We start from the raw sequence: 27243 nt of genomic DNA, 5'->3' as shown, positions 1-27243 counted from the left end.
CTTTAATCACAGGAAGATTATTTCAAAATTTAGAATAATGCTTACTTTTAAGAGTCTAGTTCTTTCTAGTTTTGTTTAATTACGTGTTTTGCAGTCTTCTTTCCTGCTTCTTGTTGACTTTGCACTTAATCCTGTATACAAAATGAAACTTTCTTGCTTTTTCTTTCTTTCTCTTTCTTAAAGTTTCTCTTTGACAAATATTATTGTGTTTTGGTGAAGCATGTTTAGACAAAAAATGAGAAGATTGGGTATAAATGAAGTTGGCTTCTACAGGGCAATTTTTTGTCATCGTTTCACCTTCACACAACAGTATAAGTACATTTTTATAAGCATGTTGGGAAAACTGTGGGCGACTTGGATGTGTCTTGTGTGCCAGGAGGAAGTCATCCTTACCAAATGTAATAAATTTATTACCTCTTTGCTAGAATAATTTCTGTAGTCTGACTAATCATTATGTGAAGACAGAACAGCTCAATATGTAAACCTGATGCTGGTCTTAAAAGGAAAAGCAGGCAGGAGGGAAGCAGAGAGGGGGGGCAGCACTAGAGATACAATCAGTGGTGGCAAAAAAGCTCATCATTGCCCCGTCTTCTATAGGGCCATGGTGGAGCTGATCTTTGCCAAAAGAGGCATCATCAGCACTGTGAACGTTTTTATGATTGCTTGTATCGAGTGGTGAGCAAGAGTTCTGAGGGTTTCTTCGGAGGGGTGTTGTGTTTTTTCCTTCCCGCTAACACACTGAGCAAGCCAGCTTATTAATGATCCTTCCCTTTACGGGGAGTTCAAAAGTGATAGGAATTTGCGAGACGTGTTTGGATGCTAGAGAACAAACAGAACTCCTATATGCGTAATATAAGCAGCAAGCAGACTTTGTCTTTCATACGTGCATGCTATTAAACACCAACTGGTTTTGTTATTTTGCAATTATTTAGAAATCCTTGCAAAGTCTTGTTTGAGATTTTCTTTGTGTTTTGAAGCAATCATCCCTCCTGGGTAATCATGTCCAGCATTTTTAAAACTTTGGCTGTTGTTACGAGAGGTCACAAGGATTTTATAGCTGCTTTAGAAATCCATGAGAGACACTAAAGAAGCAACCTGTGAGCGGAAGTGCCTGGGGTTTGTATCGGTACATTGCAAACGGCCCACCAGATATAACAAAGGTTTAGCAAAACTGACAAAATCTTCTATGGACTGTAGATAAGTATTGTATTTTGTAATTATAGAGTATGTAAGGTAGTCTTTTAAGAGGGTTGGTTGAGAGGCTATGTGAGTTGTATTGTTAGCTGATGATACTTGGGTGTTGGGTTAAAAGGTCAGGAGGCCACCGGATTCCCTTAGGAAGAGAGTCATATACAGCTTCAATTGTAAAAATAAATTACTTTCAATTTGTTCACTGGGGCACTCTGAGTTTCAAATGTAAAACTGCTGTATTTAGCTAAATATGTCTTGTATGTGAAATATTTCTGACACTGCTTTCCACTTGTGTCAGAATTTGTGGCTTCCTAACCCAAGTAATGTAGACAAATTGTTCGTGTAGATTTTACAGGTGCATTTTCTGGCAAGCTTTCTGATCACACATGGGATAGATTTCAGTCTGAAATTGATATTTTTGCATACGTTCTTCAGCAACTTTTTTAGTTTCTCAGTTTTTGAGCATGTAATTTGAAATTTTATATTTACTATAAAATATGTGTGTTGGCCCCCTATATTTGGAGATGGTGTCTTTCGCTACGTTAAAAAGGCTGCCTTTATGTGTTAGGTCTGTCTTTTTTTAAGCTTACCTTGATTCCAGGGAGTAAATGGAAGACTGAATTGATTCAGTGGAATAAGTTTTGGCATGCATGAATCATTAATATATAATATAGTACTGTAATAAGAAAAGAAAAGGGCCAAAGAGCATAGGTTGAACCAGGAGGGTTACCGCATAACAACCCATCAGATTAATTCAATTAAAGATTAAATATATATATATATTTGGTAGTTTTCTTATTATGAGGTTTAAACCTTGCTAGAGGAAAAGATGTATCAGGAAGCTGTGTGTGTTGTGTTTGCTTTTTGAAACTGATGGGGAGAAAATGGAATTAAATGTTTTTAAGAGCTTTGGGTTTCCAAGACCATTACATTGAAAGTAATTATATTGTTCTTAGAAACCTTATGATATCATCTTCATTAATTCATGAGAAATCACAAGTTTCCTATCTGTTATCTTTTTATGTCCCTTTCCTTATTGACAATGAAATAGTAAATAACTAGTGAGATATCTCAACTTCAGAGGAAAAAAAGCAAACTGGTCTTTGAATAACAAATTCCTTCATATAGGCATATAGTTACTACTTTTTCAGTCTTAGGGGGCAGTTTCATTTAAAGTATAATCATAACAAATATGTGGAATAAATTGCTTTCACCTCTATAGTAGCTAATAAGCCCCCTTAACACCATGACAGCACTTAAATCTAGAATAGGTTTGAAAGAAGAAAATAAAATCGTGTTTTTTCCACCTTAGGGGGATTTGGATAGGCTTTAGAAGTTCCCAATAGATGAAGGTGTTTTTCTGTTGATTGTTTTGTGCTTATTTTGCTGCTGTGAATAATACTGTGTTCTAATAGATATTTGGGGTCAAATCCCTGCGGGCAAAAAAGCATGAGGAAACTCTCAGCAAGTAGTAAATTCAGTTGCTGAATTACCAGGTTACTGTACTACTGCATATGTCTTGATTTCATCTAAGCAGTTGTGTTTTGCTGTGTTTAGTGATGTAAATATTCTTTTACATCACTACATTTAGTTATGTAAATACACTTGATGTCCTGTGTAGGGTGTTCTTTGCATGTGCCAAGGAATATTGAACTGTATAGAGAATATCCTGTTAATTTCTGCAGATTTGGGTTGAAACCTCTAGATCCTCCAGTACCTAGAGTTTCTTTTCTAGCAATTCCTTTTGTGAGCATTAGCATTTGGTATCTATTCCTCCCTTGCAGACAACACTACCAAAAAAACAAAAATTACTTTCTTTTTTTTTTTAATGTAAACTGAGAAGAATCTTGTTACTTTTTCTTTTTTCTTTTTTGTTTAAATCTGTGTTTTGAGCAGACTTTTAGTTATTTGAATATTATTAGCTACAAAGTGTGAATTCTGGTTTTGTTCTGTGCCTTTTTGGAGTGTGGTGGATCACAGCACTGTTTTTCTTAAAAATCAATCAATCGTCCATAATCAGTGCTTATTGATTTCTGATAACTCCACTGGTTATTTCCAGCTGGTGCAGCAGATTTTCTTTTATTGTTATCTGTATATATTCTTGGCCAAAACCAGTTGTGTTTCATCTCAAGATGTAAATTACTGAAATAGCAAGCTCAATTACTAATTAATATTAGTAATTAAATTATACAAACAGTATGCATTGCGCTTGGCAAACAACTGAGAAGGCAAAGTCCCTGCCTAGAAGAGCTTACAGCTAACAAAATACAAAATGGGTATGACCTGCATACAAAAAACTGACACATTTATAAATACGTGTGTCTGCATGTGTCTAAAATGTGTGCAGCCATACATATATACAAAACTTGTCATTCTTTTCATAATCTTGTAAAAATTATAATTTTGGTCTAACTACTTGTATGTATTAACTAGTAATATGATTTTTCTTGTTGTATTTATAGTCGTGTTTGTGGCAGGGACAGAGGTTTTTTCCAAGGAATGTTGGATGAAGTAGATATAGAGGTAGAAACAATTATCTTGAATGTGACAGTTCTCCTTGTGATACCTAAAAAGGGCACACATATATATTTATATAGTTTCTCCAAATGCATTTTCACATGCAGTCAACATGTTTTCTTGATAAACGGTCTTGTCTTTCAGCCTTTTATCCTACCGTCTACATCTTTGCATATATTTGTGTGTATGCTTGCGTGCACTATGTTTAGTTTTCCAGTGTATATAGTGGCATTCATAGTCATTAAGTGATGAAAGATCATATGCAAAGTTAAATAGCGACTCACTTGGAGGTTCTATTTGTAAGCTTGAGTTTGCCGTTAATGGTTCCATGGTTTCTGTACAAATGTTTTAAACCCTAAATTCAATTATTCTGATTCATGGATTTTGACAGATCCTTATTTGGACAGTTTCATTAGAGTTGTGGCCTTTGTCTCAGCCTTACTTCAAACCACCTTCCACCATGATTCTTTCCCTTTTTGTTCCCCTCACTTGCAACTTTGACTCACTTCCCTCCTCCATTCCATGCTAAATGAGTTGCACACCTTCAGAATGACTTCTTCATGCAGTCCTCCCAATTTCTAACTTAATACAGCCATATGTATATAAAATGGTAGCACCCAATTAAAAAATACAAATTCTGAAACATTATCTTTACATCATTTTGTCCCCATATGTTTAGTTTTCTCCTCTGTTTCTTTTCTTCTATTCTTTGGAGTCTGCTTGCAGTAACAAGAATTAACTCTCTCATGTCTTTGAGGTTTTGCAGTTTATATTCCCACCCGTGCCATCTGTGGGGCTGGAGCCTGGATGGCAACAGACTTCCTTAATTCCATGTTCTGTGCTTATGACTAGATGTAGTCACTACTCAGAGTTATAAGAACTAGGCAAAGCCTCTGTTTTCCACCAGCGACATACACGTCATAGCACCTGTACAGAGAACTACATATGCTCTGGTCTTCCCCTGAGCTCCTTGAAGACCTTGGAGATATGGGCACTGCCTGTCTCCTGCACTCCACTGTACCCTGTGCAAAATCTACACGTGAGAGATCTGGCAGGCTGCCTTTCTCCTGCAAAATCAGAACATGGCAATAACTGCTTGAATTGCATCTCAAATGGCAAGATACTGCATTTAGTGTACCCCATCAGCCACAGCTGCTAGTATCTCTAATCTACCAGGGGGTTTCTTCAGGGGGAGGCTCTGCTCCCCTGAACCAATTGGGGTGTCAGAACTAAAGACAGTTGCTACAATAGAGACAAAGATGTTCCGTGAACCATGCAAATTTACCCAACAGGCAATGAATATCAGCTATATGACGGTACCTTGGGACTCTTCTGTCATTTGAGAAATGTCCTTTGGTCTCTCTTCCTACCATGCGTAGCTGCTGCAGCTGCTGCTTTGCATAGCTGGACAGCAGTAGTTTCACATTAGTGTTCGCAAAAGCTCTTTACTGTTTGTTCAATTTTTTTTTTTTCTTAACCTGGACTAAGTAATTATTGCGATCTCATCACTTGCTTTTTTCTTTTTTCAGTATTTATGAAATATTTTTTCCACTCCTAAGTTTGTGACTTTATACAGTGTGTTAATTAAGGAAAGCAGCAGACCTAGATCAGTGCTGTAGCAAGAAAGCTTACTAACCAATGGTTTGATATACTATATTAAATCCTAGAGCAGCACAATTCATTAACTCTCTATCTTTTCAATACTGCCATCTATGAGTACTATCTTTAAGTTAGTTAATTTCAGTGATTATGGTTTCTCTGATCGGTGCAAGGTCTTTAGACATTCTGACATTACAATCCTATAGTGTTGCCGGAAATATCAGCAGGTTTTGTGTGGAGAACTAAGCTACAGAGAATTAGGTAGGATTGATCCCCTCCCTATAGGGAGAGGGACTTCTGGGTTCAAACCCATGTGAGTATGAGAGGAGGTTGTACAACCGTTGCACATGGGTGGTTCGGCTCTCAAGGGAAAGGCAACCAGTCTTGGGAGTGCTGCTTGCAGGAGGCTGCTTTGAACAGCCCAGTCAAGAACCATCTAGGATTTCACTAGCTGAATTTAGTGAATTGAACAAAACAACTTTTAGCACAACCTCAATTTTAAGTGCAGTCTATTGCAGATAAAGGTGCCTTAAGGTGGGATGGAAAAATTCAGTCTTCAGTAGCAGACTGAAAGATAAATTGATTTAAGTTCTGTACTTCAGAAGTGAAATGTTACAGCAGTCAGGCTCAGGATGGCCTCAGATTAAACATTTCTGCAGGCAAGTCCAAATTCTGCCCTATCCGCAAGTTTTATCTCTGATACTGTTAAGAATCACCTTGCTCTCCTCAGCCCACCACTCACCTGCTATTAGTTTGTGTCCGTTATGTTCATTTATCCACAACTGCCTTTGCTCTGCTTCAAGGCTACCCTGAGGCATCCTGCTTTCTGCCCGTGTCATGGTACCACGACGCAGCTTCAAAGTGTGAAGTCTTGAGGCATCCTGGAACACAGCAAAGAGAGCTCTAGCTGGTTGAATAAAACAAACACTGTTCAAATTTCCCAAACTTTGGTGCCTTGGGCAAACACCCTGTTTGCTTTTCCATCATTCCCCTTCAGGGTCTGCTTTGAAGGAAACAGTGCTGTGCCAGGCATCAACTTAGGAGGAGCAACGGTACTGCATGTACCGGCAGATCTGAAGATTTTTTTCAGTGATTAGAGGGTTGATCTTGAACTTAAAGTGTTTCAAGGGCTGAGCATGTGCATAAATCAGTGAAAGCATTTGTAATTGAGGCAATAACAGCAATTTGGAGTAACAAATTTTGTTTTAATACCAACTGAATGATAGAGGCAGTAGGTAAATATTTTGTTTATCTACACCATTGACCAAAATGCAGACCTTAGTACCTGGAGCATGGTTTTGGATTTTTTTTTTTAACCTGACCCATCCAATATTAAAACAAAGGTATTCTAAAATATCCAAAATAATTAATTAATAATTAATAATACATTGCTGACTTGAACTTGGAAGTGCAGACTGAGGAACTGACATACCTCTAAGCTGATTAAGTTGTGAAGAGCCACCAAAACATGTTGCATGGCCATTCCACTCCTGCCTGTGACCGCATGCTTTTCTTACATTGACTCACGCTGCATCCATGTTAGCTGAATCAGTGAGTCAAATCAACAAAAAATCAACACAAAAAAGAAGGAAGAAAACAGTAGAGAAAGGGGGAAAGAAGGGGGAAGGAATAGTTTGTATTACTTTAGATTCCTGAACTGGGACCAGTTCAGGAAAGATCCAGTGCTGGTGCAGAGGAGAGAAGCATATGGGAAAAATCTACTGAGATTGCCTTTTGAATAGCAGCTTGCAATGTGTACCAGCGTAGCTGTAGTATGAATTGTATTCTGGATTGTTTTAACTGTATTGGGTATGCTTACAGCACAGTCACAACGCTGGCTGCAGCGGACACATGCAGATATACCTGGGGAAAAGCTCAGATTTCAATTCAGTTCATTTTCCAGCACTTTTTTAAAGAGCCCACTTCTTTTACTGGATAGTGACTTGAATTGACAACGCTCTCTGGGTTTACATTTACCATGCTTAACACATATTAATTCTTCATTTCTGCTGCCTAGGAAAAGAAAATATATTTTGCCCTTATCACTAAGCACTGTAACACTGATATTCCCAGAAAGAAGCTCAATTTTCTTCTGCCAATTACAAAGTCTGCAGGCAACGGATTTTGTTTCATTCCAAGTAAATGGTGCATGGGGTTGTATAGCGCAAACAGTAACCTTGACTGCTATTTGATATCACAGCAAAGGATTTCTTGAGAGTACAAGAAATCTTATAAATGATCTCATGTATGTTGCTAATACTGGATTCCCTGCTAAGCCAGAGTAAACAGAAAGGATGTAAAAACAACTGCAGAAGAGATCTCAGTATGAAATATGACCATAGCATTTCATCAGAATCCAGGTTACTTTCAGCATTAAGGACTGCAGTAGGTAAACTCACCATCTGTAAATTAATAGGCTAACCTACAGAAAATTGTGGTTAAGGGGCATGAATTCTTTATTTGCATTTTTAAATGAAGGAAACAGAGGAGAATAAATTGCACATTTCAAATACTCTAGAAGGAAACACATTTTATTCTCATCCCGTTTTCTTAATCGTACCTTTTTCCCCAAATAGGGTTGATTTTACTAGTCAAGGCTTTGTGCTAAATAATATTGCACAAATGGTCCCATGTTTCTTCAGAGCTGTTTATCATCTAGAGCTCCTATGGACTTTTACTGAAGCTATGCATGCTTAGCACTCCGGAAATCAGGTCCATAATAGCTGCATCCCTCTGTACTGCTGATATTATTTTAAAAACCCTTTGAGAGAGACTGTCTAAAAGGAAATTACAAACTCAAACACTTTTCTGAGAAAAATGCCACCAATTATAATTCTTTCTCAGTCTGTAATAAGTCACAGCAATATTTTTATTTGCTGCATTTTGTATACACACACACATATAAAAATATATACAAAGATGCATGACTCAAGCTGTGCAAATAATGGATTTTTGGTCCAGCTCCCAAACAATGTAAAAGGCCCAAAGAACCTTCAAATGATTTATTCTTACTGAGCCCAATTTTTTCTTTCAAAATTCATGATGAATAGATAAGTTGAAAAAAGGTCTTGTGTGAAAAGAAGCCTCTTTTAAATTAAAAAGTAATATATGTGAGGGAAGTGTTAGTTCTCTGTAATTTAGAGAAGATGGATGGTGTTTCTGAAAGTAACAGAATGGAAGGTTTTAAAAGTGAGAAAAACGCAATTACAAATCAGTCAGTTTTAATGAAATAAATAATTGGGAAAAAACCTCAACTGTTGTACATTGTTAGAAAACAGAGACACGAATAACAGCTGGAATAGCTTTATCAAGAATAATGCATACTAAACCAATTGATGTTGAATTTGTTACAGAATAATGGGCTTTGTGGATTGAAACGTAGTAGTGAATGTCACATATCTTAAATTTATTAAAGCTGTTGATACTGTCTCAGATGAGATTCCTGTAAGCAAGCTAGGAGATAGTAGTTTAGATAAAACCAAGCTAAGGTAGGTGCAAAACTGTTTGGAAGACAAGGTGTTTTCAGAAAGGTTAGATAGTACTTGCCTTCTAGTTAGATAGTATCTGCCTTTAGAAGGGACGTAGGTTACCAGACTGAATTCTTATAATCCCTTCTGGTCCATTTTTCTGTTTGTGTATACTCCTGTCATTTGGTGATGACATTTGTAACACACAAAAAAACCCTGTAAAGACATATTTAAATGATTAAAGATATTCCAGTATTCTCTGGTAGCTCAAGAGAATGGAAAGTTAAATTTTGTTTCCAGTTGTAAGGGTAAATCTAACCATCATTAATCAAATTGTAACCTCTCTTCATCTTCCACCTGTACAGTAATTAGGTTCACTGGCTGTTATTGCAGTTTAAGTTTTTCTCTGTGAGGTTAACACTGTAGAAAGATAGGTCAAACATCACTAAATTCAAGGGGAAACACAAACCAAAAAAGCTAACAGAAAATATTGTTTTTCCTTTTCACCAATGGGAAGTGTATCCCAATAGAAAATGCAATAGATCAACTTGGTCGACTATCTTAAGTCTACACATATAGTTTTCTTCATAAACATTACTTAAGTTGAAACGTAGTGTCTTTCTTCCTCAGCTTTTGGTACAGTTAATATTTTTGGTAATTAATTGAGTGTGCTTAACTGTTAGACATCTTTAGCTTCCAGACATGTTCGGCAGTGTGGAAGTTGTAAAATATTTAGCTATGGCCTTTCATTTTCTCTTTATTCTTTTGTTTCCTCTAGTATTTGATAATTAGTATTCTTTCTGTATATGTACATTCCCAACCACAGTGTATTTTGGTATTACAGAAAGCAACTTTAATTTACCTTTACAGCTAAATTTTTTTCTTGTATACATTGTTTTGAATTATCATTTGTCACTCTGTAATGAGACTCACCAAATCTAATGGAAATGCACAAATCACGTTAAATTTTCTTAAGAATTTAATCAGGAATTCTTCATAAGGTGTTATTTTTTGTATTAGAACAGGGAAAGGAAAGGCATGCATTGCATAGTATTGATTTTTAATTGAGAGCAATGTTAATTTAGCTCTTTCATTATTCAGTACTTGTTTTTAATAACTTTATTACATCTTTCATAGTTTTTCTACATATTTTAGTTTTTAATTGAGGGCATATCTTATAAATACTGACTTGCTTGCCTGGTATATCACTTGCCTTATAGACTGTAATCCTGACCATGAGATAAGTGACTAAAAGAGTAAACTATATTAAAAAAAAAAAAAAAAAAAAGGAAAAGCAATTACTTGCTCTCAAACCTGCATAATGTCATGGCTAGTGTTTCGCACCTTTTGGCTCCTGCCTCACTCTCCTCTCTTGTCTGGAAAACATGAAAAAGAAATCTAGATGAGCACTGGTGTTTAATTTTCCTCATGCTAAGTTTCAGACTTCTTCACAAAGAGGTTCAGCTGCTGAGAGTAAGAAGGGAATATTAGATTTTTGATTGTCTGTTCCAAACACCAGAGGCCCAGGATTCCATTTAGTGACCCTTCTGAACCTTCCTCACGCAAAAAGTGTTCAAGCTCTCCCTCGTGGCTGAAATGCACTTTTCACTATGCTTGGAGTTTATTTTCAGGGTTTTAACAGAGCAAGTGCCAGACATGGGATTGTTTTCCAGTTCTATTTTATTTCAAATTAATTTGTCCAGTTATGGTTGAATATCTCTTCCTTTACATGAGTGGGTAGACTTTGCTGCATATCATCTTCAGCTGTTTGATGATTTGCACTTTGGACTCCAAAACCAAAGTGCTACAAGCTATTTCTAAAAGGACGATGTACTTAGGAATTTCATTTAGACTTCATCTAAGGCCACTACAGCGTAAGCTGTAGGTTTTTGTCCTTAGTAATTGCTCCTTCCCTTACCAATTTCTTAACATTTTCACCTCTTTTATTCCTAAATTATGTACAAAGAATTCTTATATCTTTTTTAATTGGTTCCAATTCCCCTCAAAACAGTTAAACTTTTTTTTTTTAAATGATAACTTTCTGTTCCGGAGATGGAGATCCTGAAATCAATTATCTGATTCTCACACGGAATAAAATATTTAGGACACATTTTAATGTAGTGCTACATGTTTTTCCAATGTTTTCAAAATAAGTAAACTAATGACTTGACTTTTACAATTTGTTATTTATTTATTTATTTAATGACTGCTACTATTTGGCACCTCTAAATCAAAAATGAGAATTAATCCTGAAAACTTTCAGTCATGGCAAATATTCCTTTGTTGCTAACTGTGTCATTAGTTAACAAAAATTGATGAGAATTTTTCAGTGTTTGCTCTTCAAACTAAAGAGCCAGGACTAAATCTGTGAGCAAAATATCAGAGGCTCCGTAAAGTCCTGTGGCATTGTGAAATTCCATCCTACAAGCAGTTCAAATTAAAACATCTCTAAATCCATATTTTATCATTTTAGAATAAATATGCATAATCAACCCAACTTTATAAGTACTATTATATTATTTGTCTGTTATTGCTACTTCTTTCACTTGAAGGAAACAACACTTCCTACTGCCAACTGAATCTCAGAGTAAAAAATATGTCCTGAAGTCTGTGTAATCTATCAAAGTATTTAGGTAGGATTTGATCTCATTTTAGGCTGATACTCTTAACCAACACCTTTCATATGTCTTGTAAGTGTAATATATTTAATTTGTATCATTAAAGGGTAATGCTGGTTACTTTGAGAGGAGGAGAGGTCCATGAAGTTGTGTACACAATCCATGCAGGGGTCTAGAATCATAAAACAACCTCACATCTTTCTCAGCAGGAAACCCTTTCGGGTTGAAAATGGTGTTTAATCCTTGTCAGTAGGCTCTATTAATGTCTTCGTATGTAATAATCTTAGACTCCTATATTTTAAGATATTTTAAACTTTGTACTTTGAGCAGCATCTTAATTTTGTTGTCACCATTGTTGTGCAGCAAGTTTTTTCCCCTTTCAATAGCGTGTCCACCAAGTTAGATGCTAAGACACTGCTTTGTAGGCTGGGCTAAACACACATAAATTGTACAAGTCAAACTGCTTAAGTGCAGAATTCTGACATGCTCAAATGAACTGTTATTGTAAGTCTGTTCATTTACCTTAATTAAAAATTTACAAAGCCTTTGCGAGCTATTTAGGGCTGTCAGTAATAGGTATACAGGGGTGTTTGTGAGAGATGAGGAAGTTTGCTGTACACAAGTCTAATAAACAATATGAAGCATGTATTCAGATGGGTTAATCTGTTCATGTATATGTAATAGCGTTTGCTGTTCACAGAAAGAGGGCTTCAGGCATCAGTCCAGGATCTAGGAAACTGTTGTAAAACTGTCGTGCAAAAATGGAAAATGAGTTTTCATATGAACTGAAACTGTTCTGCTGAATCACAAATTCCAGTGGGTTAACTGTCTGGCTGTCTTTTTTTCCCTGTGAAATGCACTGTAAGGCAAGAGAATATTTTTTGGAGCATCTAATCCTCAAAGGTTAAAAAATTATTTTGTACTCTGTTCATACCTAACACATAAGAAAGACAGCTCTGTTTAATACAGAGCTTCAGCCCTGAAGAATTTGTCATGCATAAAATATATTGAAAAAATATCATCTTTCCTCTGATAAAATATTCTGAATGCTTTCTGAATGCATTGTTGCATTTTAGTTAAATAATTCTGTCTGTTCTGCTATTATGAAAACTATGATATGAGTGAAAAACATTCTGCAAAAATGAATAAGTACAGTGCCAATGAAGAACATTGCATTCTTACGAAAAGATTTATTATCATAATAAATACGCTTGCTTTCATTTCTAACAATTTCCAATGCCTGCTAGTTTTGTTATTACAGCTAAATAGCAAAGGTTTGGTTTGCTGGTAGTTCCTGTAGCATTAAGCCTCTGAAACCCAATTAATCACTTTTTTCCCTACTGAACACTGAAGTCTGTGAAAGGTAACAGTAAATCTGGATGTTGAGTGAACCTGATCTTACTGGGACAGATTTCAGAAGGCAATATTATTATAAAGATTTTTTTTTTTTTAATGTGACATAGCTGCTTTTGCTTTCTGCTGTGGCATTTTCAAGAAATTTGAGTTTAATGGGTCTTAGAGCTGGTGAATAAAAAAGGAAGGAGAAGGATGTGATAGCCAGCTGTGCAGGCAGAGCATTGATTTGCCATTTAGAGTTCTTTTGACCTTACTGTGGATTGTCATGTGCAAAAATTAAGCTCATACATACAACTTCATAAGATCAAGCTTATGCATTGAGAGCCATATTGAAGCCTTTTGGTTTCTGGGACAGGGCATCAAGCTCTCTCCTTTCCTAGTGTGTGCAGGGAAAGAGGTGAATAAGGTGTATTTTTCTCTGTTCCTACCAATCAGAGTTGTCTGCTTAGGGGTTGACCTTACAGTGCACTGGATTTTGTTCCCAGAATAAATGAGATTAGAGATAGAAAAGCAAAGGCAATTTTCTTTGTCGTTCTCTGTTTAGGCTTTAAGGTCTCTGAACCAAAATCTTTATTGTTCTGCTATTGCTTATGGAATTATTTCATACCATGAAGTCTGTGTGTGCTAGCACTATATAAATACAGTGTTTGAGGAAGTATGTAGAAATATCTGAAAGGACATAACAAAGAAAAGCCTCAGTATAACAGCTGATATAGTAGGAGTGCTGGGTAGCTACTTTTTCTGGTTAAAAAGCTAATGACTTATTTTTTATGTATCATTACTCGACATTAAGGTAGAAAAGAAAGTTCTCTCTGTTCTTCTCCCTTTGCCCAGTTAATAGAGAAAATTAATAGAGAAATGGCATATAAAGTGAGGGCGCTGCATATGTCTTTTCTCTGTTTGAGGTCTATTACTCATGCTAAGGAATTAGAAGTGTACCCTTAAAGACACAAAACCCGATCGCAGTGCATACTACTCAATACCAAGTAAAATAAGTAACTTATAGCTGTACCCTGGGGGGGAAAAAAAATAGATTCTGTACCTGAGGGATATATGCCCTTTCCACAGTGCATTTCACTGTGAGTGCTGTCTTTTTTTTTTTTATTGTTCTGTTGGGTGGTTCAAGACCAAATAAGATTCCCCCTTAGCTTTCTTTCAAGACCGAATAAGATTCCCGCTTAGCTTTCTTTCCCTAAGGCTAAACAAACCCAGTTGTCTCAGCCTCTCCTTGTATGTCGTGCTCCAGCCACCTAATCGTCTTGGTGGCTCTCTGGACTTACAGAGAGCAAGCAGAAAACCAGAGGGTACTCCCAGTGGAAAGTAGAAAAATAGGAAATCTTTTTGTAGATTAACTCTATAAGAACCTTTTAACCTTGCACATTGGGGCAAATAGAATGACCTGTTGAATGCCTGAATGCATTTTCTGTAAAATCTCAGAAACTTGAATGGATGTGAATTATGATTATCTCAGGAATATCTCATACAAATTGGCTAAATCTTATATTTTAATCTTCTCAATAATTAATCAGTTTTTATGTAAAGAATTAATCAATTTTTCAAACTTCAGATTGAAATGGACTGTTTAAATAAAGTCCATTCTAAAGTTATGCAAAGCAGTCTGTCTCTACTCATGGTTAAAAGGACATTCTCACTGTCTGTTTGCCACATCATTTGCAGTGTCTCTGAGATACGTAGCGAGGAGAGGAACACACGGTGCAGTACAATAAGGAGAGTACATACAGTACTAGCTTCACATATAGGAGATACAATGAGGAAAATTTGTGGTTATTCATTATGTTGTTACTTAAGACTTTTGAACCCCAATAATCCACAACATTTATCAAACACAGAGCTTCTACAAGTCATGAGTCAGCAAGAGTAAGTTGAAGTATGTATGGACACCCTTGATTCTTCCTAAGTCTAAATCAACCCAGTGTGAAAAACAGTGCTAGCAAACATTTTTTTTAATACTTTGATACTTTCACTATTTTTGTCTTTTAATTTCTTTCCCTTTTGAATCTCTGTATAGATTAATCCGCACAACTGTACTAACGGGTGCCTGTCCAAGAACACTCAAGATATTTTACTCAAAATCATTCTGTTTATTAAAGCCTGAGAATGGGGGGGGAGGAGATGGAACAGTTTTCTGAATTATTAACTAATAAAGTGGCACAAGGTGATCAGTTTAATGGCAGTAGAAATTAATATGGTTAATTCTGATCCGTGAGGTAGGCTTCATATTTTCCCCTGGGAAAGGATCAAAAAAACCCACAAACAAGCAAGCTTGTAGACAAATGGATATTGACCTGAATAAAAATAGGCTGTAATTTAGCTTCACCTGCAAGTTTGTAAAGTTTAACTATCTTCTGCCTTTTTATTCATACACTTTTTATCCGATGTTAATAAGCACCTAATAGCTAAGAACAGCATTGCACACTGATGTATTTCATATTTAGCAGTAACTTAAAAAGTGATTACTATCAGAAGTATTATTTCTTCTTAGATACCCACAGGAGTCTAATGAATAGAAGTATCTCAGAGGGGACAGTCTGGGTCTCATTATTGTTTTTCACCTTTATCAACATTCTAATGCTTACAAGCTGAAGTAAGCCTCATGCACCTCAAAGAGACAGCTCTCCACCTTCAAAGGGTGATTATTTCTTATTTGAGCCTTCTATTTTTGTGTTATCAGTCTTTCCATCTGAATGAAGATCAGCATGGAGGCTTGGTTTGAATAATTTAAAGAACAGCTACTGTTAGTATTAAAAAAAGAATCCGACTTTATCACCTTTAAGCTAACTTGAAACAAACTTAATATATAAACTTAAATACTAGCAGAATTGTTAGTGTTCAGATTAATCATATAACTGCTGATTTCTTTCCATGCTGCATTTGACTATTCAAATTGAGCCTTTAATTTGAGACAGTAGTTTAGATTTAGACGCATTTTAAAAGTCTGATATGTTTAGAAGATTCAGTTTAACGATAGATAATCAGCACCTGTCATCCACACTTGCTGTTTTATATCAGATTAATACATAATTACATTGTGGTAATTTTAATATATTAATGATTTGGAAAGTTCTTTTTCACTGCTCAAGATAAGTCCCCAGTCTTGCAAGTAAAGATGCCTGTTTCTGTTCAGATGGTTATAGTACATTGCCTCAAAATTCAAGAGGAATTGAGGAATACTTGTGTTTATACTAATAAATAGTATTTACTAATAAATAGTATTTACTAATGTAAATTTGAATGTTGGCAGATAACGAATCTATATTATTTTTCATAACTTTGGTCTCTTGAAGTATATGCTTTTGCTTCATGTGTAACACTGGGTGATTCTTGGTTTTGAATGATCTGCATCTTTTTCCATCCATAGAAGAGTTGTTTCTAATACCTCATTCCCTTCAACAGGTAGATGACAGCCTTTGAAACACATAGCACCACATGCAGTAGGTTATGTAGAAGAGTGAGTTTTGCAACTTATTGCTTAGAAGGGGTTTTTTGAGGGATCTAGAGATATAGGTTCAAGACACATTAGGTTACAAATGTTTTAAGTAAACATCAGGCTAGAAGTTAAACTGCTGTCAGTATTGCCTTAATTAAATAATTTGAATATGTATTAGTGATATATGGCTGCATATAGACTAATGTCTATAGAATAATCCTTGTTCTTGTAAAGCACGAAGTACTCTCAGGTTCCATTATTACTCAGCCATGCAGAACTCAGAAGAGTAATTGGAGAAAAAAAATGTATTTACTCGCCTTGCTTAAGCATGGTAAGAGCATGGTAAATAATATTTCAGTTCTATATTTTGCTTCAGAGATAGGATTGCATAAAGCAAGTGAATTCCCTTATCTACAAAAGTCTTAGTTAATATCTTTTTGCTAACAGAAAAGGATTTAAGTTCTTTCAATACAATTTATATAGCAATACAGAGATCTTTTAACAAGAAATTTTGGGAAAACAGAAATAAGAAATAACTTCATGTCTGCAAGTATGTAGAACATTAATTCTTATGCCAACAAACGTTAAATCAGAACTTTGTTTAAAAAAAAAAACAAAAAACCCAACAAACAGAAACAAACAAACAAAAAACCCCCCTACCAATAGGTTTTTGGGTTGGTTAAGAAATGTGCATGAGCAGAACACAGCATCCTGACCAGTGCTTTTGAGTAAGGCAGAAGTAGATACTGAACCGAGCTGAAGACTACTTGGTGATTAAATATTTATTCTATGTATAGACTCTGTATTAGATAATAACTTTCCCAGCTTGGTTTGTTTATTGCTGAAACTAATATATCTACTTTTACATCTTAGAAGCAGTTGGAAAAATTTAGTCCTGAAGAACTTAGGGTAAAGTAGAAAATGTAAGGAGCCGACCATTTGATTGGAGAAAATTAGAAAAAGATTGTAGAAGACACAAAACTGGAACTTCATAAATGATTTACTCATGCTCATTAATTAGGCTTAGAAATGATCTCATTTTATAGTCTAGCAAGACAGCAGAGCAATATTCAGAATTTCTGATATAAATGTAGGAGCAAAAATGTATTTGCTTTAAAGCAAGTCTGCTGGATGGGAATAGCCATTACAGTCAACAATGAGGCAATGAATCTGTGCCTAAAGCAGTGTAGTAAGGCTTTTCATAACTTTTTGTATTCATAGTAAAGAGTAAATTTGCTGGAGCATCCACAGAGATTTAAATTAATTTCAGAAAGAAAATTATTACATTAATTTGTTTCCTACAAATATAATTTTGAATTAGTTATTCAGTATGGGTTTTCCCAGTTGCCTTTAATAAAATGATAGAGATGGGCTTATGGGGAGAATCTTAATTGTTCAGCTTTCCATTTCTGTTTGACTCATTTTCAAACTTAGTTATTAGTGGGAAATAGCTGAAGTAAATGAGTGTTTGTGAACTGTAGTGCCTGATTCTAAGCTTTTGCTTGAGCTCATTAGAAGGTTAGTAGATGCTTAGGAACACAGAACATTTTCGTTTCTATCAAAGTAGTGTCCTCCATGGAGCTCTGTTTTAGAAAGAATTTCACTGTGTGTAATGTTGCATAGTCATTGTTTAAAGTGAAGTTTATAATTCTTTTGACCTTAAGAGCAAAGTGTGTTAATTTAAAATAGCTTGTTGCAGCTTATGTTACTATGATTCAGTTATGAGTAATAGTGGTTAATATTTTTGCATAGTATTTCTCTGTTACAGTGTTTAAAACGTGCAGGGCTTAGGGTACAGAGGAGAGAAAATGAAGAATGGTCAGCTGTCAAATACAAAGGAAGAATCAGGATGATTATAAAAAGATTATTTCTCGTTAATAATTTTCACCTGAAGGACATAATTATACAAACCACTGATAGGATAGTTTCTCATTTCTTCAACAGATTAAAAGTTGGTTATTCATTTGCTTTATGAAGAAACTGGGTGTTTCTATAAAGGTTAAGTTTGTACCATTGGACGTATGGAAAATCAAACTCTGTGAATGCAGAACATTATGGTATCAACACAATATAACAGTATTGCTAAGATGAAAAAAGGGTCGTGTAGAGCTATCACTGTAATTCTGCCTGTGAATTCAATTTTGTAGGTATAGAAAGAAAAATCAATTATGACTTTATTATTCATGATTATTCTTCCTAATGCTACTGATTTGTCATAACAAAGTTATAGATAGAAGTTTATTCCAAACTAAAAACTAAGACTATTTACTAATTCTGTTTTATAACAGAAGTTATAATAACAATCATTTATAAAAACGCTTTTATTTTATTCTTCTTTCCTGACATGACTGTTCAGAACATCATTGCACACTCAGTTAAGCTTCCAGACTTTTGTACAAAGAATGTAAGTTTTTGCACTATTCCTGAGACAGACTTGAGCAGGAAATGCTTTCTATGATTTGAAACCCATTTCTCTCCTTCCATTCCCACTAAAGAAAGAAAGAAGGAAAAGAAATTTTGTGCTCTGGGACAAGCGAAGTCCTTTCAAGTGCATGAAAGACAAAGAGAGTGCAAAGCATGCAAGCTCAGCTTCTTCTGAATAACCCAATGGTAGGATGCTCACTTGGGATGTAAACTGGATGGGTACTGAGGTGAGCGTAGTCTTAGTTTTTGTTGTTAATCTTTGTCAAAAACAAGTAAACAAATGAAAAACCTATTTACTAGAATTAGGATTACTCTTACCTGTGTAATAGATTCCACTTTTCCATTCTCCATTTGGTTGAAATACCTCCATCAAGTTTGAGATTCAGCACAGGATCTCAGTTTTTTAGGTGAGATCAGCTTTTTTAGCAGTATGGCACACAAGACCTGTAGTTTCTAGCTTCAGAAGCTTGCTAGCTATGACTCTTTAGTTTTTGCAGTGTATGGACTATGAAAAATGACTATGTCTTGGTGACTATCTTTTTCCCTCCATGAATCTTTTGCATCTTAAAAGCATAAAATACAGCTTTTGGACATGTACCAAAATATATTTTAGAAAAGGAGTAATTGTTTGCAATTGAGGCAACAAGGTTTTGGAATTGACTTATTGTATAAGATCCTACATAACTCAAAATTACAACAAAAAATCTTTTTCCTCTTCATATATGTCAATATTAAAATGAAATGAAGTTCTGAAGAATCTGAGATGGGTGTCCTTGTGGCTAACTGTTTCTGAAGTTGTGTGGTCAAAAGTTTCAGTGAATAAACTAAGAATGAAGTTCTGGAATTGGGTATCTAAAACCAAACCTGTCTTGTGTGTAAAATATGTATTAAAAAGTTAATTTAAAAGTAATGTGGGTTATACACACGTGTGGGCAGTGTAAGGACCTTTTAGCTCAGAACCTGGGTTACAAAGCCCTTCTGCTTGTATTTTTTTCAGTCTTTACTTTCCAAGACAAACCTGGTGCATCTTCCCAAAGTCATTATTTTTTGCTTTAAAGAAAAAAAAGAGGTGTTTTCTGGGGACTTGTGGGTAATGTTGTCATTTAGACTAAGAACTAAAAATAATTTAAAAGTAATTAAAAATTAGCCCTTTTCAAATCTAGCATGTTGCTATAAATTCTTAGACCAAAGGATGTAAATAGAAGCGGTACAAGCCAGTCATGATGCTTCTGAAAGTTCAGCCTTCAGAATATGGCTAAGGTATATCAGTAGGGCACTGCGTTGAATTTTTTTTGCAAGTAGCTGTTGTGCCTCTCATCAGCATAAGAATTGAATGTTAGCATTGTCTGTGCTACTCCTATTTGGAGGATAAACAGCATATTATTCTTTATAGCTCCCAGTCTTTTGCTTTTTGAGCTCTAGGATCATTTAAAAAGGTAAAGTGCTTCTCTAATAATAAATTGTTTTTAAAAATCAACATTTGGAATGAAAAAGTGATGAGTTACTTTTTTTTTTTTACTTCCTTGATATTTCCAATGTGAGTCATGTTCCATTCTGAGGGGGGGTTTTGTTCTGGGTAGTTTTTTGGGGGGTGAGAGGGTGGTGTCAGCCTTACTTTAAAGCTCAAATTAGGCCACAAATTACTATGTTTTTATTTATTTGAAATAAAATTGTCATTTTTACCATCTAGAAGTTAGCCAAATGGTGCAGTCTGTGTAATGCCCCTGTACCAGGCATAGCAGCATTTGGAGGGTCTTAAAGGTGGGTAACTTCAAGGCACGAGGTTTTAATGCAATAGTTTCTACATCTTGCTGTGAACTGTGTATAGTTTGTCAGTTAAGGTTCACATTAGTCAGATGACCTAAAAGTGTTTGGCACCATTAACCTTGTTTGAGTAACTGAACAGAAATCAAACAAGTGGCAGTACAGTAATTATACAAGGGGTTTTCTGTAGATTATTGTGGGTTGGACATATAAAAAATATCTTTCATTGCCTGCAAGAAATAAAAGATGTACCATAGTCTATAAGTTGGACATCAGCATGAATAAGATTGTGTGCAGTTTAAAATAGCTTACTGGTTTTTCGTGTTTCTTCAGTGCACTTCCTGTATCTGCTATTCCTTTTTTGTACTGTAGTGCAAATGAGAGGTATCTAGTATGAGTGCGGAATAAAATTGCTCATATTTGTGTACCATTCTAGGTGGACAGCATGCATGTGCATATGTCTGAAGGTTACCATATGCAGAGATGTGCTGCTGGTTATGATCTATGACACACTTTGGATGGTATTGGAGTTATAAACCTATCCAAAAGGATAAAAGGCCCATGTATTAATATACATTGCTTTTGTATTGTTACCCTATATATTTCTGAAATTCTAAATTTTGGAGGGAGAGATTGTCAATGGATTTTTGTTTGGGATTTTTTTTTTTTCCACGTATTTCAAAGCATCTTAGAAACATTGGTTGTAAGGGATCTTGGAATGCAGGTCATTCTTGTCCAGCCTCATACTGGGAGTAGGACTCTTGCCAACACTAGGCCAGATTAGCTATGGTTTTGTCCAATCAAGTCTATAAAACCTTTAAGGTTTGGAGATTCCACAACCTCCAGCACTATGACACCCTCCTAGCACCAAGTTGTCATGTCATAGAAAAAAGCTATCCTAATTTCCATTATGAATCTCCAAGCTGCTGTGGCTGTTGTCCTTTATTTTCTGTTGCTACTGTGAAGGGTTTAGCTTCACTGTCTTTGTATACATCCTTCAAGTGTTTGTAGGAAATTTTTAGGTTGTCCCTTAGCCTCCTGTTCACCTGACTGAACAAGGCGAGTTCCCTCTCCCTCCCTATCCCTTCAAAAGTCATGTCCTCTGAGCCCCTAACTCCTCAATCTTCTCCGCATCCCTCCTGAACAGTGGGGTCCAAATCTGGACATAGTATTTTGGGTGTAATCTCACCAGTGTGGAGTAGAGGAGGTTAATAACTTTGCTCAATCTGCTGGCATCTGCTGGCCATGACTTTTTTTGGCTTGGTTATGGTGTTTGGGGGGTGGTTTTTTTGTGTGGGGCTTTTTTTTTGCATTTTTTTCTTTTTTTTTCCAGGACTGCTACTCAGTCTCTCACTTCACAGCTTGTGCTGATACATGAGGCTATTTCATCACAGGTGCAGAAATTTTCACTTCTTGCAGAATTTCATGAGGTTTCTGTTAGCTCAGTTCCTATGAACCCCCATGGATTTAGGTTCTTCTGCTAGATTTCAACAACTTCCCCTAATTTGGTACCATTTGGAAATTTGCTCAAGGTGCATTTTGTTTTATCAAGGTGCATTTTGTTTTATCAAGGTGCATTTTGTTTTATCAAGGTGCATTTTGTTTTATCAAGGTGCATTTTGTTTTATCAAGGTGCATTTTGTTTTATCATCCAGGTCACTTATAAGGATCCTGGACAATAATCCCCCAGAATCAACTGCTGGGATGCCCTACTTTCTGCCGGCTGCCAACCAAATGCAAACCCTGGTAGTCCAGCCATTTTTCAATGCATTTAACTGTCTCTTTCTCCAGTTTGTATTTCTTCAACTACCAAATGAGAATGCTGTTACCACAGCATCAAAATTTTTACTAAAGTCGAGGCATATTACTTATGCAGGTCTCCTACCATCCATATAGCCAATCATTTCACCATAGAAGACAGTCAAGTTGGTGATGTGTGACATGCCTTTGGTTAAATACAGGTTGACTGTTCCCAGTTATCTTCTTGTCCTTCACGCATTTAGAAATGGATTCCAAGAGGATGTGCTTCATAATCTTTCCAGGGACTGATTTCTCTGTTCAAAGCTGATGATAAATACATCAGTAGAGCAATCATTCTCAAAATTAATATGTGGTACCTTGAAAATCTAGGTCCCATCATAGTATTAGCATATATTATATTGCTTGTAGTAAATTAGTCACCTTTGTGCTGTTGATTGGTAGCAAAATAGCGGGAGGATATGTTTAGCTTTTCAAGGAAAGATGTAATAGTTTAGTTCCAGCCTCTGTACAGTTGGGACTGATAAAGCTTAATTTCTCCCTTACATTTAAGGCAGATTTTCAGATGAAGGTCTTTACACAGATAGGAAATAAAGCTTCCAAGAAAAGAGAATAAAACCATTATCATAGTAAAGGTTACTATTGCTCTAATTATAATTCATATCCAATAATGAACACCTTGTTCAATAATATTTAATTCAAATCGTGATGCTGAATATAGAATTACATATTGAGAGAATTCATTAGAAGTTTTTAAAGTAAGCTGAATAAATGTGCCTCAGAGAATGTATTTGATGAATCTGTAAAAGTATTTAAATTAGATCTGTAAAGTATTATGAAAAATCCACGAGGGATGCACAATTAGGTGAATAAGCTGTTCAAGGCCAGGAGCTATTGAGCATTTATTGTACGGTGCTTTCTTGTATACTGTTTATGCAAAACAGGTGAATGGCACAAAAAGCAACACTACGCAAAGTTTAAAAGAAACTAAGCAGAGGTGAGGGCTTGAATTGTAAAAAAAAAAAAAAAAAAAAGTTCCCTCATAATTAGTTTTCCAGTCTTTGCCTACACATTATTACTATACCACTGAACTATTTAAATGTAGGACAAATGATTACTTAACGTATGCATGTTTTATAAAGCATATCATTTATTGGCCTTTTCAGTTAGCCCATTCATAATCTGGTTTTCTTTTCCTAAACATTTACACTGGCCTTTCTCAGCAAAAGGATCAACAAAAGTATATAAACATAATGGTTATAATACCTTTATCGGGAGCATTGCTATCTGTAACTGTACACCATTTTAAGAAGGCTATTTTTATTTTTGCATACTTCGTATGATATTTATTATTTAAGTGTGCCAGAGATATATTTGCAATAGTCGATGAAGTATGATGCATATGCTAAAGGAGAAGCTGCTGCCCGAGCACTCACACGGCATTCAGGGAGCAGCACACACACCACCCGAGACTCGAACTGCTGGGACCCCAGGCCCTTCGCAGCAGGCAGCTCCACTGAGCCAACGGGTGCCCCTTTTTTGACGCCTTGCTCACGCACACGCTCACTTTTGGGTTCCTTTTCTCCCCTTTGGCTCGGTCCTAGGTTTCCCCAAAGCAGAGTCTCCGATACGAGGTACGCCAGACAAATTTATTGAGTGGTGCAGTGGTAAAAACAGCTGGAGCTGGGTGCTTCTGGAGAGGGATCCTGAACAAAGAAATCCCTGGGCAATGATTCCCTTACAATTTAAGTTCCTCTCCGCTCCCGTGACAGTTCGGACCAACGGCAATATTAGGGTCTGGGGTCTTCCCATTCTTCACTGGGTCTTTTATTTCCTCTAGGCAGGCCGTTTCTTTTCTTATCTCTAAGGTCGCAGGTTCTGCTGATGATTGTAGCTTCCTTATCTTTCTGGTTTGCACCGGTTTGGGGGCCTTCCTTCATGTAGCTAAGTAAAAGTTCAGTATATGGTCAGTGTATCTGGGTGAAAGTTCACAGCTTGTGGCCTAAGGCTTTAACAAGCCTTGCTACTAATGCTATGTATTGGATTCCCTTTGAGCTAAAAAGTGACTACTACAACACATAGATTGTATTTGTCTTTTCAGAGTTTTAGTGGATGTCATGAGACTTGCTATTTAACTGTTCTCTCCCACTTTTTCCAATATGCTTGCAACTAAAGGTATATCTACATACAGTTAGTATGGTATTGTAGCATGTGTGACCATATTCAAGCTAACCTTGTGCTAGTTAATTCATGCCATGTAGGCCACAGCACAGGGTTTCAGCTGTTTTTCAATACTGAGCATCCTTGCTAGGACGGTATTCCATATCCTGTGCTGCCACTTTTTCCTCAGTCTTTGCTCCCAAGCTAACTAGAAAATGGCAGATTTTATGCTTACCAACATGGAGTCATACCTGCTAACTCTAATAAAGACATAGCTGGAGACCCTTCCTCCTATTTTTGTTCACACCTGTCCATATTTTCTTTTCCATGCTGCAATAATCCATCGTTAGAGCTCAGGGACTATAAGTAATTATATCAGTCAGAGCATTCATGGGTCTAGTGATTTTTCAAATACATAACAGCTGAAAATACATACATATATTAAACTGTGAAGCCTGAAGGTCTAGATGATAATTTTTTCCTCCTGTAAACGTATTTTTGCTATTGCATTTTAGTGAAATGTACTTATTTTTCCAATGGCTATTACCTAAATAGTCTGTGTGAGCAGACTTAAAAGCAAAACCAGCAAAGTTTGCAGTGTAAAATCTCTTCTTAGAGATTAGTCACTATTAACAGATTATCAACAGAATGCATCAGAAGACTTTCCCCAGGCCAGACTGTACCTACGCTTCTCTGGTAGGAATGGTTATTCTAATCTTAAAATCCTGTCGTTCCCCAGGGAGCCACTCCTACTCCCTTTCATGCAACAGAGGTAACAATCCACCTGCCTCAGTGAATCAGCAGTATCCACTTAACCTCTTCTCAGCAGGGTAAGCACCTGCTAACAGCATGGGGTATTGCTGGGAAAATTATGAGCCTGCTAGCTTATATGTTAACAGTGATTAATATTTGGTATTACTGTTTCAATATGTAGGAGGCATTACCGCTATTGAAAAACTGCCTTAACTCCAGCTGCTGTTCCTACAGAGATCACTCTCGTTTAGAAGATGCAGTTATGCAGTGCTTCTACCAAGAAAGGAATTGGAAGCCTCTTTCAGGGCTTAGAAAACAGACACAGTTAAAATACTAAGTGATATAGTTTAAAAAAAAAAAAATTAAAAAAAAAATTAAGACAGGATGCGAATTTACATACTGTCTTTGTGAAACATTAAAAGTAGGGGCTTTGTGTCTTCTAAAGGGTGCGTGTGTGGAGTGGGGGCATTAATACTTGTCTGCTTTTGGAGAGATTGATGTTTTGTGAAAGTCTATGGAAGTATTTGTTTTAGTTTCAGGAATGTAAGCGCACTAAGATCATGAGAACACAGTAGTGTTCTCTGTTTTCATAACCAGCCATTTTCCTTCACTAAAAGATAGCATTGCTGTTTTCCCAAGTATGATGTTTTATGTAAATGCATCGGATGTCTGGACAGTCTTGGTCATTATTTTATAAATTGGTTGCATATTGCCACTGATCCACCCAGTTACTAGGTACAATTAGTTTGGCTGAATAGTTTTTAAACTATATGTAGCAAGTGGAAGCCATAAAAATATTTCAAAGATTTGGTTTGTTCTTTAACCTTTAGGATAATACTGTGAGCCTTCTACTAGGATTTTAATATCTGCACCAGAAAAGATTATCAACACTTAAAAAAACCCTCAAAACTTGAATTGTATCTCTCCTTATTATATCTACAAAAAGATAGAATTGTGACTTAAGCTTCAAAATTATTTCATTAATTTGACACAGATGCCTTAAGAGGGCTTTAGTTCAAACAAAAATAAAACATTAATGAGTATTTATATTTTAATTGTTGTAGCAAGGTATTACTGATTCTTTGCCAAACCTTTGTCCCTCTTATAAATAAGTGCAACTCCATTTGTATTTGTTCTTTTTTGTATACATGATTGCTTCAAACACACACCAGAATGCAATATTCATTCACGTTCTCTTTTGTTTCTTGCCCCCCTTTTTTTGTTTTTAATTTCTATAGTGCTAGGCAGTCTGTATCATCTCCTCTCATCCTTCTCTTAAGTCTTCATTGACTTCATATTTTGGTAACATAATAATTAGTAATATAGTCTTATTATTATCTTGAATATTCTGTAAGCACTAAAAAAAAAGTCATGATTTCATTGAATATCTACCTATTTAAAATGATACAAAAGTCTTTAGTCTGATTCCTACTTTTGTGTTATTAAAAACCCTACATCCATGTTAATCAGCGAGACCGTTTTTAAATATTATTGCATTTTTTTAAAAGGCCATCATGCACCAGCTTTGAAATGTGGCAGGCAGATTTTGTTTTCCCCATGAATCTCCATTCCAGATTCGGTTGGCTACCAGAGAGAGTTATTCTAACATATGGACATTTCCTGGTACTTCTGACATGGGTATTTTCTTTGATTATTGGTCTAGAAGTATGCCTCTCCTTTTAATGGATTTTGTGTATAGATTACAGTGATGGGGGGGTTGCAATGTGAAGAAACAACACCAAATGTATCATAGTTTTAATAAATGAAAACTGGAAGTAGCATTTTTAATGATTACAGGAGCTGAGGGCAAACCTGTATTTGCAATATGACCTGACCTGACCATACCCTGTGAGGTGTATGGGGTAGGTGACGGATGCAGGGCTGATTTCAGCTTAGCTGGAATGCCCTGGCTCCTTCATCTTACATGACTTTGTTTTAAGCCCATGCTTCTGGAAAGTGTCCACACTTTGGAAGTGGTTTCTTTCTCTTTTTGTAATGTACTCAATGAAAGAACTAACAAATTAAAGGAATCTACTGACAATATACACATACATGATTTCTCAGCTGATAAACTTCTGGCAGCCCTGCATTTCTAACTGTATGTAAGATGTAAAACCTGGACAATTTCTAAGTATTTATTTAAGAGGAAAAGTAATAGTGCAAGATATAGTGCAATTTTTGCACTTTG

This window comes from Mycteria americana, chromosome 4, assembly GCF_035582795.1.
Source record: "Mycteria americana isolate JAX WOST 10 ecotype Jacksonville Zoo and Gardens chromosome 4, USCA_MyAme_1.0, whole genome shotgun sequence".
In the NCBI taxonomy this organism is placed as follows: domain Eukaryota; kingdom Metazoa; phylum Chordata; class Aves; order Ciconiiformes; family Ciconiidae; genus Mycteria; species Mycteria americana.
Note: the sequence above shows the minus strand (reverse complement) of the source record.